The sequence below is a fragment of the Castor canadensis genome, chromosome 4 (genome assembly GCF_047511655.1).
Source record: "Castor canadensis chromosome 4, mCasCan1.hap1v2, whole genome shotgun sequence".
In the NCBI taxonomy this organism is placed as follows: Eukaryota; Metazoa; Chordata; class Mammalia; order Rodentia; family Castoridae; genus Castor; species Castor canadensis.
The window spans coordinates 63,490,352-63,501,456 of NC_133389.1; the positions used below are offsets into that span (position 1 = coordinate 63,490,352).

The 11,105-nt window shown below is 36.5% G+C and overlaps 1 pseudogene; it reads left to right on the forward strand.

The window, feature by feature from the left end:
• The first annotated feature begins 9,023 nt into the window (after window positions 1–9,023).
• On the forward strand, window positions 9,024–9,619 carry LOC141422682 (activity-dependent neuroprotector homeobox protein 2-like; annotated as a pseudogene).
• The last annotated feature ends 1,486 nt before the right edge of the window (window positions 9,620–11,105 follow it).

Below are 11,105 nucleotides of genomic sequence, written 5' to 3' on the forward strand. Positions count from 1 at the left end.
TTCAATTCGGTTTGCCATTATTTGGTTGAGGATTTTTGCATCAGTGTTCATTAAGGAGATTGGCCTATAGTTCTCCTTTTTGGAGGTGTCTTTGCCTGGTTTTGGGATAAGTGTAATACTGGCTTCATAAAATGTGTTAGGCACTTTTCCTTCTCTTTCTATTTCATGGAACAGTTAAGGAGGGTTGGTATGAGTTCTTCTTTAATGGTCTGATAGAATTCAGCAGACAATCCATCAGGTCCTGGACTTTTTTTTTTGGGAGACTCTTGATTGCTGCTTCAGTTTCATTTTGTGTTATAGACCTATTCAGGTGATTAATATCCTCTCGGTTCAGTTTTGGATGATCATTTGTATCTAGAAATCTGTCCATTTCTTTATGATTTTCAAATTTTTTTGAATATAGGTTCTCAATGTAGTCTCTGTTGGTTTCCTAGATTTCCATGGTGTTTGTTGTTATCTCCCCTTTTGCATTCCTGATTCTACTAATTAGGGTTTTTTTCTTTCCTCATTTTAGTCAGGTTTTCCAGGGGTCTGTTGATCTTGTTTATTTTTTCAAAGAACCAACTTTTTGTGTCTTTAATTCTTTGTATGTCTTTTTTGGTTTCTATTTCATTGATTTCAGATCTTATTTTTATTATTTCTCTCCTTCTATTTGTTTTGGGATTTGCTTGTTCCTGTTTTTCTAGGACTTTGAGATGTATCATTAGGTCATTGATTTGGGATGTTTCAGTCTTTTTAATATATGCACTCATGGCTATGAACTTTCCTTTCAGGACTGCCTTTGCTGTGTCCCATAGGTTCCGGTCATTTGTGTTTTCATTTTCATTGACTTCCAGGAACTTTTTAATTTCCTCTGTTATTTCATCAATGACCCATTGTTCATTAAGTAATGAGTTATTCAGTTTCCAGCTGTTGGCATGTTTTTTGTCTTTACTTTTGTTGTTGAGTTCTAGTTTTATTGCATTGTGATCAGATAGTATGCATGGTATAATTTCTATTTTCTTATATTTGCTGAGGCTTGCTTTGTGCCCTAGGATATGATGTATTTTGGAGAAGGTTCCATGGGCTGCTGAGAAGAATGTATATTGTGTAGAAGTTGGATGAAATGTTCTGTAGATATCAACTAGGTCCATTTTATCTATTGTATATTTTACTTCTTGAATTTCTTATTGATTTTTTGTTTGGATGACCTATCTATTGATGATAATGGGGTGTTAAAGTCTCCCACAACCACTGTGTTGGAGTTAATATATGCTTTTAGGTCCTTCAAGGTATGTTTGATGAAATTGGATGCATTGACATTGAGTGCATATAGGTTGATAATTATTATTCCCTTTTGGTCTATTTCCCCTTTTATTGGTACGGAATGTCCTTCTTTATCTCATTTGATCAATGTAGGTTTGAAGTCTACTTTGTCAGAGATAAATATTGCTACTCCTGCCTGTTTTCAGGGGCCATTGGCTTGATAAATCTTCTTTCAGCCTTTCATCCTAAGCCTATGCTTATTTCTGTCAGTGAGATGGGTCTCCTGTAAGCAACAAATTGTTGGATCTTCCTTTTTAATCATTTCATCAAGTGGTGCCTTTTGATGGGTGAATTAAGTCTGCTAACATTAAGTGTTAGTATTGATAGGTATGTGGTGATTCCTGTCATTTAGTTGTCTTAGAACATCTTCGAACAATCTTAGAACATCTTCGAGTTCTTAGATTTTTGTCTTTTGTTTGTTCTATTTGCGGTATTGGCCTTCCGTTTTGTTTTGCAATTGTGTTTCATTCTTTTGTCTGAGATTTTCCTTATCCTGGGTCATTTCCTCTTTAATGTTGTCTGTTTTTGTTCTGAGTTCATTTATCTCTTTATTAATCGTGTTCTTTGTTTCACTTTGGTGTTTATACAGTGCTTCTATGGTTTCCTTTATTTCTTCTTTTGCTTTTTCAAATTCTCTATTTTTGTTGTCTTGGAATTTCCTGAGTGTCTCCTGTACATTTTGGTTCAGCATGTCTAATATCATCTTTATAAAATTCTCATTGAGTACCTGTAGTATGTCTTCTTTTAAATTATTCTTGTGGGTTCATTGGGTTCTTTGGCATAGTTTATCTTCTTTTTGTTGGAGTCTGGATCTGAGTATTTTCTTCATTTCACTCTGTTTCTTATACTAATTTTTGCTGTAGGGAAGCTGGTTTCCCTGTTTTTTCTGTCTTCCCATCGTTGCCCTTGGTGTTGTTATTGTCCCTGTACTGTGTGAAATTAAGTGTTTTCTGGCTTGTAATAATAGCACTAGTGATATTTAGAATGGAAGGGTGAGAGGAGATGGAAAGCAAAGAAGTTAAAGAAAAAGGGGAAACAAATAAACAAGTAGAAAAAAACAAAACAAAGAAACAAACAAAAAAGTTTCAAAGATATGAATAGGGAGAGATGGTGTACTATTCAACTGTAAGCTGGAAAGGGATTAGAGAGACAGAGAGAGGATTGAAAATAAAAAATAAAATAAAAATAAAAAATAAGTAAATGAAAAAATATACATGTATGAAAAAAATAAATAAAGTAAATAATAAAAAAAATCTCCAAGTTCAAATGCAATTTTGGTGTTCATCCCTCAGCCTCCAATCCTGGAGATGGTGGATGTTGTTATGTAGTTGCCTACCAAAGGGGAAAAATAAAATAAACCAAACCAAACCAAAACAAAACAAAACAAAAAACCCTACAAAGTGTCCCAAGTTCATTAAGGCTTTTTCTAACCTATAATAGAACATGGCAGGATTTTCCTTGTTTCCTATAATTTTTCCATAGTTGACTGGTTTAAGAATTCCTGTCCTCATTTCTCTGAGGTGTGCCTCTATCATCTTAGCTGTATGGTCCATCCCTTTTGAGGTATTTTAATCCATTTTGGTTCAGTCTCTGGAATTATCTGTTTCCTGATAATTTTCTAGAAGGCTCCTAGCAAACATCTCATATACTTCCCTCTAGGCTGCCATAAAGATTTGTTACTTTCAGTATGTGTGCAGCAACCCTCTAGTATAAACTACTTGTCCTTCTAGAACAGATCCAAGGGTAGAATTGGTGTTTGAAATACAGCCATAAACTTATCAGGGTCTTCTGAATATGTGCCTACATTTTACCTATATTTTTGGATGTCAGCCACTGAGAAGGGAACTTACACTCTTGTAGTTTCCTGTGTTTCTGCCACCTCTGTAAGGGGTAAGAGTCCTGGTAGAGATGATGAATTGTAAGAACCATTGTAAGTATGAGGTGGGCTCAGACTTTGTGATTTGGTGTCTAAGGGAAATTTTGATAAGGCAGAAGTTGATGCTCCCCTGAGAAAGGATGCATTACCCCTAGTGTAGGATCACCAATAATGTCAGGATCCCCATTTGAGACGTTCTTTAGTGGGGATCTTTTTTTTTTTTTGCACAGTGTGGGATTTTTGATATAAGACTAGCTCATAGAGAACCTCAAACAATTTGCTTAGATTTCTACAATATAAATCTGAACTGCAGGGTAGTAATATCAGATAATCTCCCATTTATTGGTTACTGGTCTTGGTCTTTTAATATACACTGGGGCCACACGACATCACAAAGTAAGATGACTGAGTTTTGTTTTTTTTTTTTGTTTTTTTAATTCAGCAGGCTCAAAGTCCTTCAAGTCCTTGAGAATGTTCTCAAGAGGAAAGTCTGAGAGGATACAGGAGATTCTTCCCATTGCAATCTGTGCAGAAAAGGAGAAAATTCCCACAGGGACTAGGAACTAGAATGAACCCCTAACTACCTCTAAGAGCATCCCCCTGGGCACTTAGGTAGCCAGGGATTACTGGCCCACACTGATGGGTTCTGGTGCCACTTGGGTTGAGATGGCATCCATGGGTGATGTCTTGCCCCAATCTTAAGATACCTGATGAAGGGCTCATCTTTTACCATCTATCCAATTATAATTGTTTTACTCATAAGCACAAGAAAATTTAAGAGATGTACCTAACTACAAGAGTGAGAAGCCTTCCACACCCCAAGCTCTTGCAGTTGGTCTCAATAAAGGGACCCTCTTGGGTTGGTCTCTGTCTATTTTTACATTGAAACAAACTCTGGTTTCACCATTTAAAAACCTTTTTTTTTTACTTTGTCACTTTTCCACATATTGTTATAAATTTTATGTAAACTTTGCTATCTATTGGATTTTTACATATTTTCTCCTTTTTTCTTACATGAGTCTAAGAATTACACTGATTACATCCCACTAAGATAACAAAACTCCCACACAACCTTCAACAGCAAAACTATCTTAGTACAATAACAAGAAGGCAAAAGAGAAAACTAATGTACATAGAGCCCCAAATCATTACATACTAAGGCTGTAGTTACAGTTTATGATGCATAAAGCAAATTAATGGGTAATTATTTAGTCTTCTAGACACTGGAAAGAAGACAAAGAGGAAGAAGTACTAGAAAAACTTGAGAAAACATAGGGCAGTGGGCTGGAACAGAAGAAAGTTGAAGATCATCATCCAGAATGTCCTGAGAATATAAAGAGTCCAGACAAACCATTTAGTAGTTGTTCATTTTCCAAGGCCACCAGAGTAGTGCTCCTCTGACAAGACTGGCCATAGGCAAAAAGATGCTTCACAGGACTTACCCAAGACTTGGGTGAATCATCCTTCTGCTTACTGAACCTAAAAACATGAAGTAAGGAGAGCACTGGCTAAGCAAGTTTCCATTCCCTGCTCCCCCAAGTGAAGAAGGGAGACTTTTGGTCACAGAGTGACAGAAACAAAGATCATAGAAGAAATCTGGAGAAGGAATGACAGAAGGCATGCTGAACTGGGTGAAAGAAATACTCACACTGCAGGTGGGGAGGCCTTCTGGAGGACTTACTTCCTGGTTGGCTTGACAAAGATGATAATGGCTGAGGGTGTGTGCACAACCTATGTGTGAGTGGTCCTGGTGCTGAGGAAATTGAACAAATAACTGGACAAAACACACAGAAGTATCAAGCAAATTACAGAATTATTGAAAGTGGAATGCACAGGAGTGGACTTTAGACAAGAAAATTAAGGAAAAAATTCTGCCATTCATGTTGCGATTTATGGCTCAAGTTGTCACAGTCTGTGTTGGGGGAGCTTGTGAAGGGTGTGCCTATATGATTGGCAGCTTTGATTGACAGGTGAATATTATACAACTTAATTTTGGATGCACATGTGTCTACCTGTTATGCATCTGTGATAATTGCATGCATCATATCCAGTCCATATTTATGAAGCTTTAAATGGAGGGGATATCTCAAAAGATCATATGAGGACAGGTTCTTCAGCCCACAGTGCATGTGCCTCTATTGGAACATTCCCTTCTGCACGAACACCCCCATTTATTATGATGAATTAGCCATTGAGCAGAGCACAAACTGAGGGTTCCAAGGACATCCCCAACCAGTTGTTTCCTGTACAGGGCATGTCATAGGCAGGATATTTAGGACATTTTGTCTGGTCAATCTATGCCTCATCTTGACCAACCTGTGTATCTCTATATTCCTGCCTCATTGTGGCAGCAAGATCAGTTAGGTACTCCAAGTTTGGGTCAGAGAAAAGAATATATATGGGATAAAACAAAAGGATGTCATTCCAGCTGTAATGAAGGTAGTCTATCTTAACATCAAAGTGAAATTGTAAAATAAGTGATATTTAGAAGAAATGAATAACTTTCTAAATGCATATGACATGCCAAAATTAAAGCAGGAATAAACACACCTGCTAACTAGATCTATAACTAGAAAGGACATTAAAACAGTAATACACTCACAAGAAAGAAAAGAAACAGGGAGATTCGCTACTTAATTTTTAGTTACCTTTAAAGAAGATCTAATACCAGTATTCCTCAAATTATTCCACAACACAGAAAGAATAGAAATGCTCCTGAACCCATTCAATGAATCAAGTATTAATAAAAAAAACCACATAAAGAAAGAAAAAAAATAACACCATTATAGTTTTGATGAACACAGGTATAAAAAATTTAGCTAAATGCTGGCAAAAAATTCAACATCATAATGAAAACATCATGCACCATGACTGAGTTTGTTTCTTTATAGGAAGTAAGAATGCTTCAACATATGCAAATTAGTCAATGTAATACATTGCACATAAAGAAAATAAAGGAAAAAGATCACATGATCATCTCAACAGATGCAGAAAAGCCTTTAAAAAATTCAACATCCCTTCATGATAAAAACCTTGAAACACCAAGAAATATAATAAAGGCTGTATGAAAAAGTAAAAACAAACTTTATCTAAATGGGAAAAAACTGAAACCATTTACTGTGAGGTCAGAACCAGACAATGGTGTCCACTTTCTCCACTCTTTCTCAGTGAAATGCACTAAGGCAAGACAAAAAAATTGATACCTTCAGGAAATGAAGAAGTCAAATTACTCTTATTTGCAGATGATCTAAAGTAACACTTAAGAGATCCTAAATACTCCACCAAAAATCTTTGATATGATAAGCAATGTTGACAAAGTAGCAGGATACAAAATCAACATACCAAGAAAGAAACTGAGGAGGACACTAACAAATGCAAAGAACTTTGATGTTCATGGTTTCACAGGATTAATATTGTGAAAATGGCTATACTACTAAAAGCAATCTACAAATTAATGCCATCCCCATGAAATTCCAATGTCATGTTTCACAAAAATGGAAAAATCAATCCTAAAATTCACATTTGAAGCTGAAAAGATAGTGGGTAACCAAAGGAATAATGAATGAATAAAACACTGCTGGTAGTATCCAAATACCTGGTGTTAAATTACACTACAGAGCCAGAGTAACAAAAACAGCATGGTGCTGGTATAGACCCATAAACACGTGGAATAGGATAGAAGATAAAGAAATAATGTCACACAGCTACAGCAATCTGACTCTTGAGAAAGGTGCTAAAATATTATACTGGCCTCTTGAACAAATGGTGTTGGGCAAACAGGATATCCACATGGATAAGACTGCATTTATACCCTTATCTCTCAAACTATATAAAAATAATTCAAAATCCATCAAAGAACTAAATGTAAATCCTAAAACTTTGAAAGTACTAGTGGAACATTAAAAGAAGATTGTTGAAGGTTTAGGCATAGGTAATACCTCTCTCAATAGGACTACAATTGATTAGGAAATATGACCAAGAATTGAGATTGAATCAAATTAAAAACCTTTTGCACAGCAAAGGAAACAATTGCCAGCATTGAGGCATAACCTATAAAATGCTAGTAAGTAGTTTTGAGTATTCATCAGATAAAGGAGTAATATCTAGATTATATAATAATCTCCCTTGATTAAATGCCAAAAGAACAAACAATCCAATTATCAGATAGTGAAATTAAGCAATTCTCAAAGGAAGAAATACAGATGGCCAATAAATACATGTACAATTTGAAACATCCATATCCATAAAGGAAATATAAATCAAAATGACACTGAGATTCCATAACACTTCAGTCAGACTTGCAATCTTCAAGAATATAATCATGTCATGTTGGTGAGAACATCAGGAGAAACAAACCTGGACACAAGGTTGGTAGGAATACAAATTAGTGCTGCTCCTGTCAAAATCAGTGTGGAGTTTCTTCCAAAATCCCAAAATAAAACTACCAGGTGATCATGCTATACCACTCCCGAGCATATATCCAAGGGATTATGAGTCTGCATAGAATAACTACACCTCCACACCCATGTATCTAGCAATACTATTCACCATAGCCAATCTATGGCATCAGCCTTGATGCCCATCATCCAATGAAAGATGAAATATGGTATCTATACACAATGGAGTGTGACTTAGCCATAAAAAGAATGACATTATGTAGTTTGAGGAAAATGGGTGAAACAAGATGTCATTCTTTTAAATGAAACAAACTAGACTGAGAAAGATAAGTGTCACATGTTCTGTCTCATATATAGATTTTGATCCTTAACAAAATCAGCAACATGAGGATAAAACTGGGGGACTATTTGGGGTCAGGCTTCCAGAGGAGGCAGAGTTCAGGAGGACCCTGGTTGAAAGCAAACCCAGGCAAACAGTTTGTGAGGGCTTATCTCAAAAAAAATCACAAAAAAGGACAGGCCAAGTTTCTCAAGGAGAGGCTGAATTCAAATCCCAGTACTGCCAAGAAATAAAATAAATGTTGTTCCTGGGGTTAGTTGTGGGCTCCAAAAAAGTTCTACAGAACTCAGGAAAGAATGCCCAATTATCTCTAGTCATCCAGGAAATGAAAACATGAAAAAGAAAGGAATGCCATCACATATCTACTGTGATTGCTAAGACTGCAAATATACACAACTGGAACACAGTCACCCTGCTTATGTGGACATAAACTGGGATGCACATGTGGTTTGGCAGATGATGAAAACTGTAAACATATGCCGATCACATAACCAAGGGATTCTACTCTTAGGTATGTATCCAAAAGAAAATGAAAGCATTATTTCCCATAAAGAGAGCAGCTGTATTTCTAACAAATGTGTATAAACCAAAAGTGAATGAATACACAAGAGAATGGGGGAAGGAGAGATGAAGTATTCTGAGAAACAAATGTGCCTGTACTGAATGTGTTTTGTTACTTTTCTGGAAATAGTACACTTTAAACTGCTGACATAACTTCTAGGCCGCTCTAGTACCTGGGCAGAGGGCTAGACATCAGAGCCACATGGGACTTGGCAGCAGAAGGTGGGTAATGGATGATGTGTTCTGAAATCACAGACCTCAGCTTAATCTCCAATTCTCTGTGCACATCGGATGTCAGAATATGGTACATCAGAGTGTCCTCGCTCCTGGTGTTGGTGCTGCATTTCTTGTCAGAAGGTGAGGTCTTGTCCACAGAAATAGTGTTCCTCATTTTAGCTGTCCCACCTCCCTTTTCTCAGTTCTCAGGCCAAAGGAGGAGTTAATTAATGAAAATGGGCCACCAGCACATGCTTTTCCATGATGTAGTACAAAGTGTTGGAAGAGTTACATTTTAAACATGGGAAGCTTATTGCATCACTCCTAGATGATTTTCTTTTGCCCAGAATGTTCACTGTGCAGCTCAGACATGCAAGTTCAGCCTGGTTTTATTGAGAATAGTAAACTGCTGGTAGTCAATGGGGAGGTGACTCCTGATTCCACCTTCCCTGTAAAGAGAAAGCTGCCTGGTGGACATTTGGAGGCAGAAGATCAGAAAGATTAATAGGAGCTACAGATCATCCTAAATGCTGATATAGCCCTAGATGCGGAGAAAGGGTCAAATGCTGTGCCTTTGAAGAGAAAAAGGAATGAAAGTGGGACGGAGGGACTGGTAGCCAATGATGATGAGCTTCAGGTGTTAGCTTTAGATCCTAAACAATACAATGGCCATTCATAAGAGGAAAAGAAACAGTTTCTTAGAGATTATTGCCATAAGAGATCGTATCCTAATAGAAAAGAAATAGAACTTTTGAAATACTTATGGATGTGCAAAATTGATGTGGCTTACTTTTTTGGAAACCAGAAGGTATATTTCCATGAAAGCAATAAAAATCCCAGAAGCCCTATTAAGGCACTGATACATCTGCACTTAATAATGTTAAACACATATTAAACTTTGAGTATAATCCACAAAACCTATGAAATGTAAGGCTAAGGTCCTAGGCAGTGATTCTGGCTGACTTGGGATGCCCTCCTGTGCTCTGTTGACCTGTCAGTGTCTGTGGCTCTGCAGGGGTTCCAGGAGTTCAGAAAGACTTCTGTTAAGGAAGCAAAGAGTTCTCCAGAGATACTATTATAGGCTGTTCAATATGGAGAAGTTATTTTTGTTTTTTTCTCTGTACCGTGAATTAAATCTTTTGGATTTCCACCCACACCTTGTATTCCCAGTAGAATCAATATGGAACCTTAAAAAAAGAAACCCTGAAATATACAAATACTTGTTTTTTTTCATTTTCAGAATTTTCAGCTTGTTTCAGAATACTTGAATAACTGAAAATAAAAGCATCATTCTCTCTCAGCTTTATAGGCAACAACTTATAGCACAGCATGTGTTTAGTAGAGTGAGCGTTGTGGTGTGTGTGATTCCCTAAGGACACATTTCTAGCAAATAAATTTACTGATTCTGTGAAAGTTATTTGGATATGAGATTCCAGTTTTCATTTTCACTTTTGCATGTTTGTCCTACAGCACTGTTTTTGTAATCATAACTCACGGAAAACCAAATATTTCCTTTTATTAAAAATATCCCAAACCTGAAGACTGGTGTGCTGCTAATAATCAAGTGTTATTTTATTATCAAAGTCTTTATAGAAGGAAAACTCCCACCTTGTGAGTGTCTCTGTTTTGTGTGTGAAATTCTTTTTACACTTGTAGATTTTGCATGGAAAATAAAAATCTGAGCTAAAACCCTCATCTGGTAATTAAGTCATAATGATAATGGAGTCACTCATGCTAAAGTTCCCCAATAACCAAATGAAACTAAGTTGTTATCTGACCTGAGGAGAATTCAGGAGAGAAACAAAACAGCCAAACTTCACAATAGGCCAGTTTCAATTGGCATGATCTTGAAGTACCCTCTGCTTTAATTCTTACAAAACACTAATGTGAAGTAACCACAAATTAACCAGTTAATTTTTTATTACACTGTTTCCCTGTCCCTAATTATAAGGAAAGGACCTCTGAAATGACAAATGTATTCTTTGTTGTATCTGCTATTACTAACCCTTCTCATTCTATAAAACCAGCCTCCACATCTCAGCACATCAGAACATTTATACTACCTTCTGGGGTGAGGTGTTGACTGATTCTAGAATATTTGCAAGGAAGATGAGATCTTTACAAATAAATTTGCTGCAATTCTGACCTTTGATGTTATAGTTCAGGGTTCTCCATCTAAAATTACTATATATGATCAAAATGTGGAAACTTATAAGAACAAAATGAAATGGACAGGAGCCATCAACAGAAAACAGAAATCCATGAATACTTCCAATGTGGGATAGGTATGAAGACCTTACCCCTACCTTCACAAGGAATTTGGATCTGTTCATGACCTTGGCAAATGGCAGTGAGAGTACTGAACACCCTGTAGATAAAAGGAGAGGATCAGGACTCAGAGATACCAAGA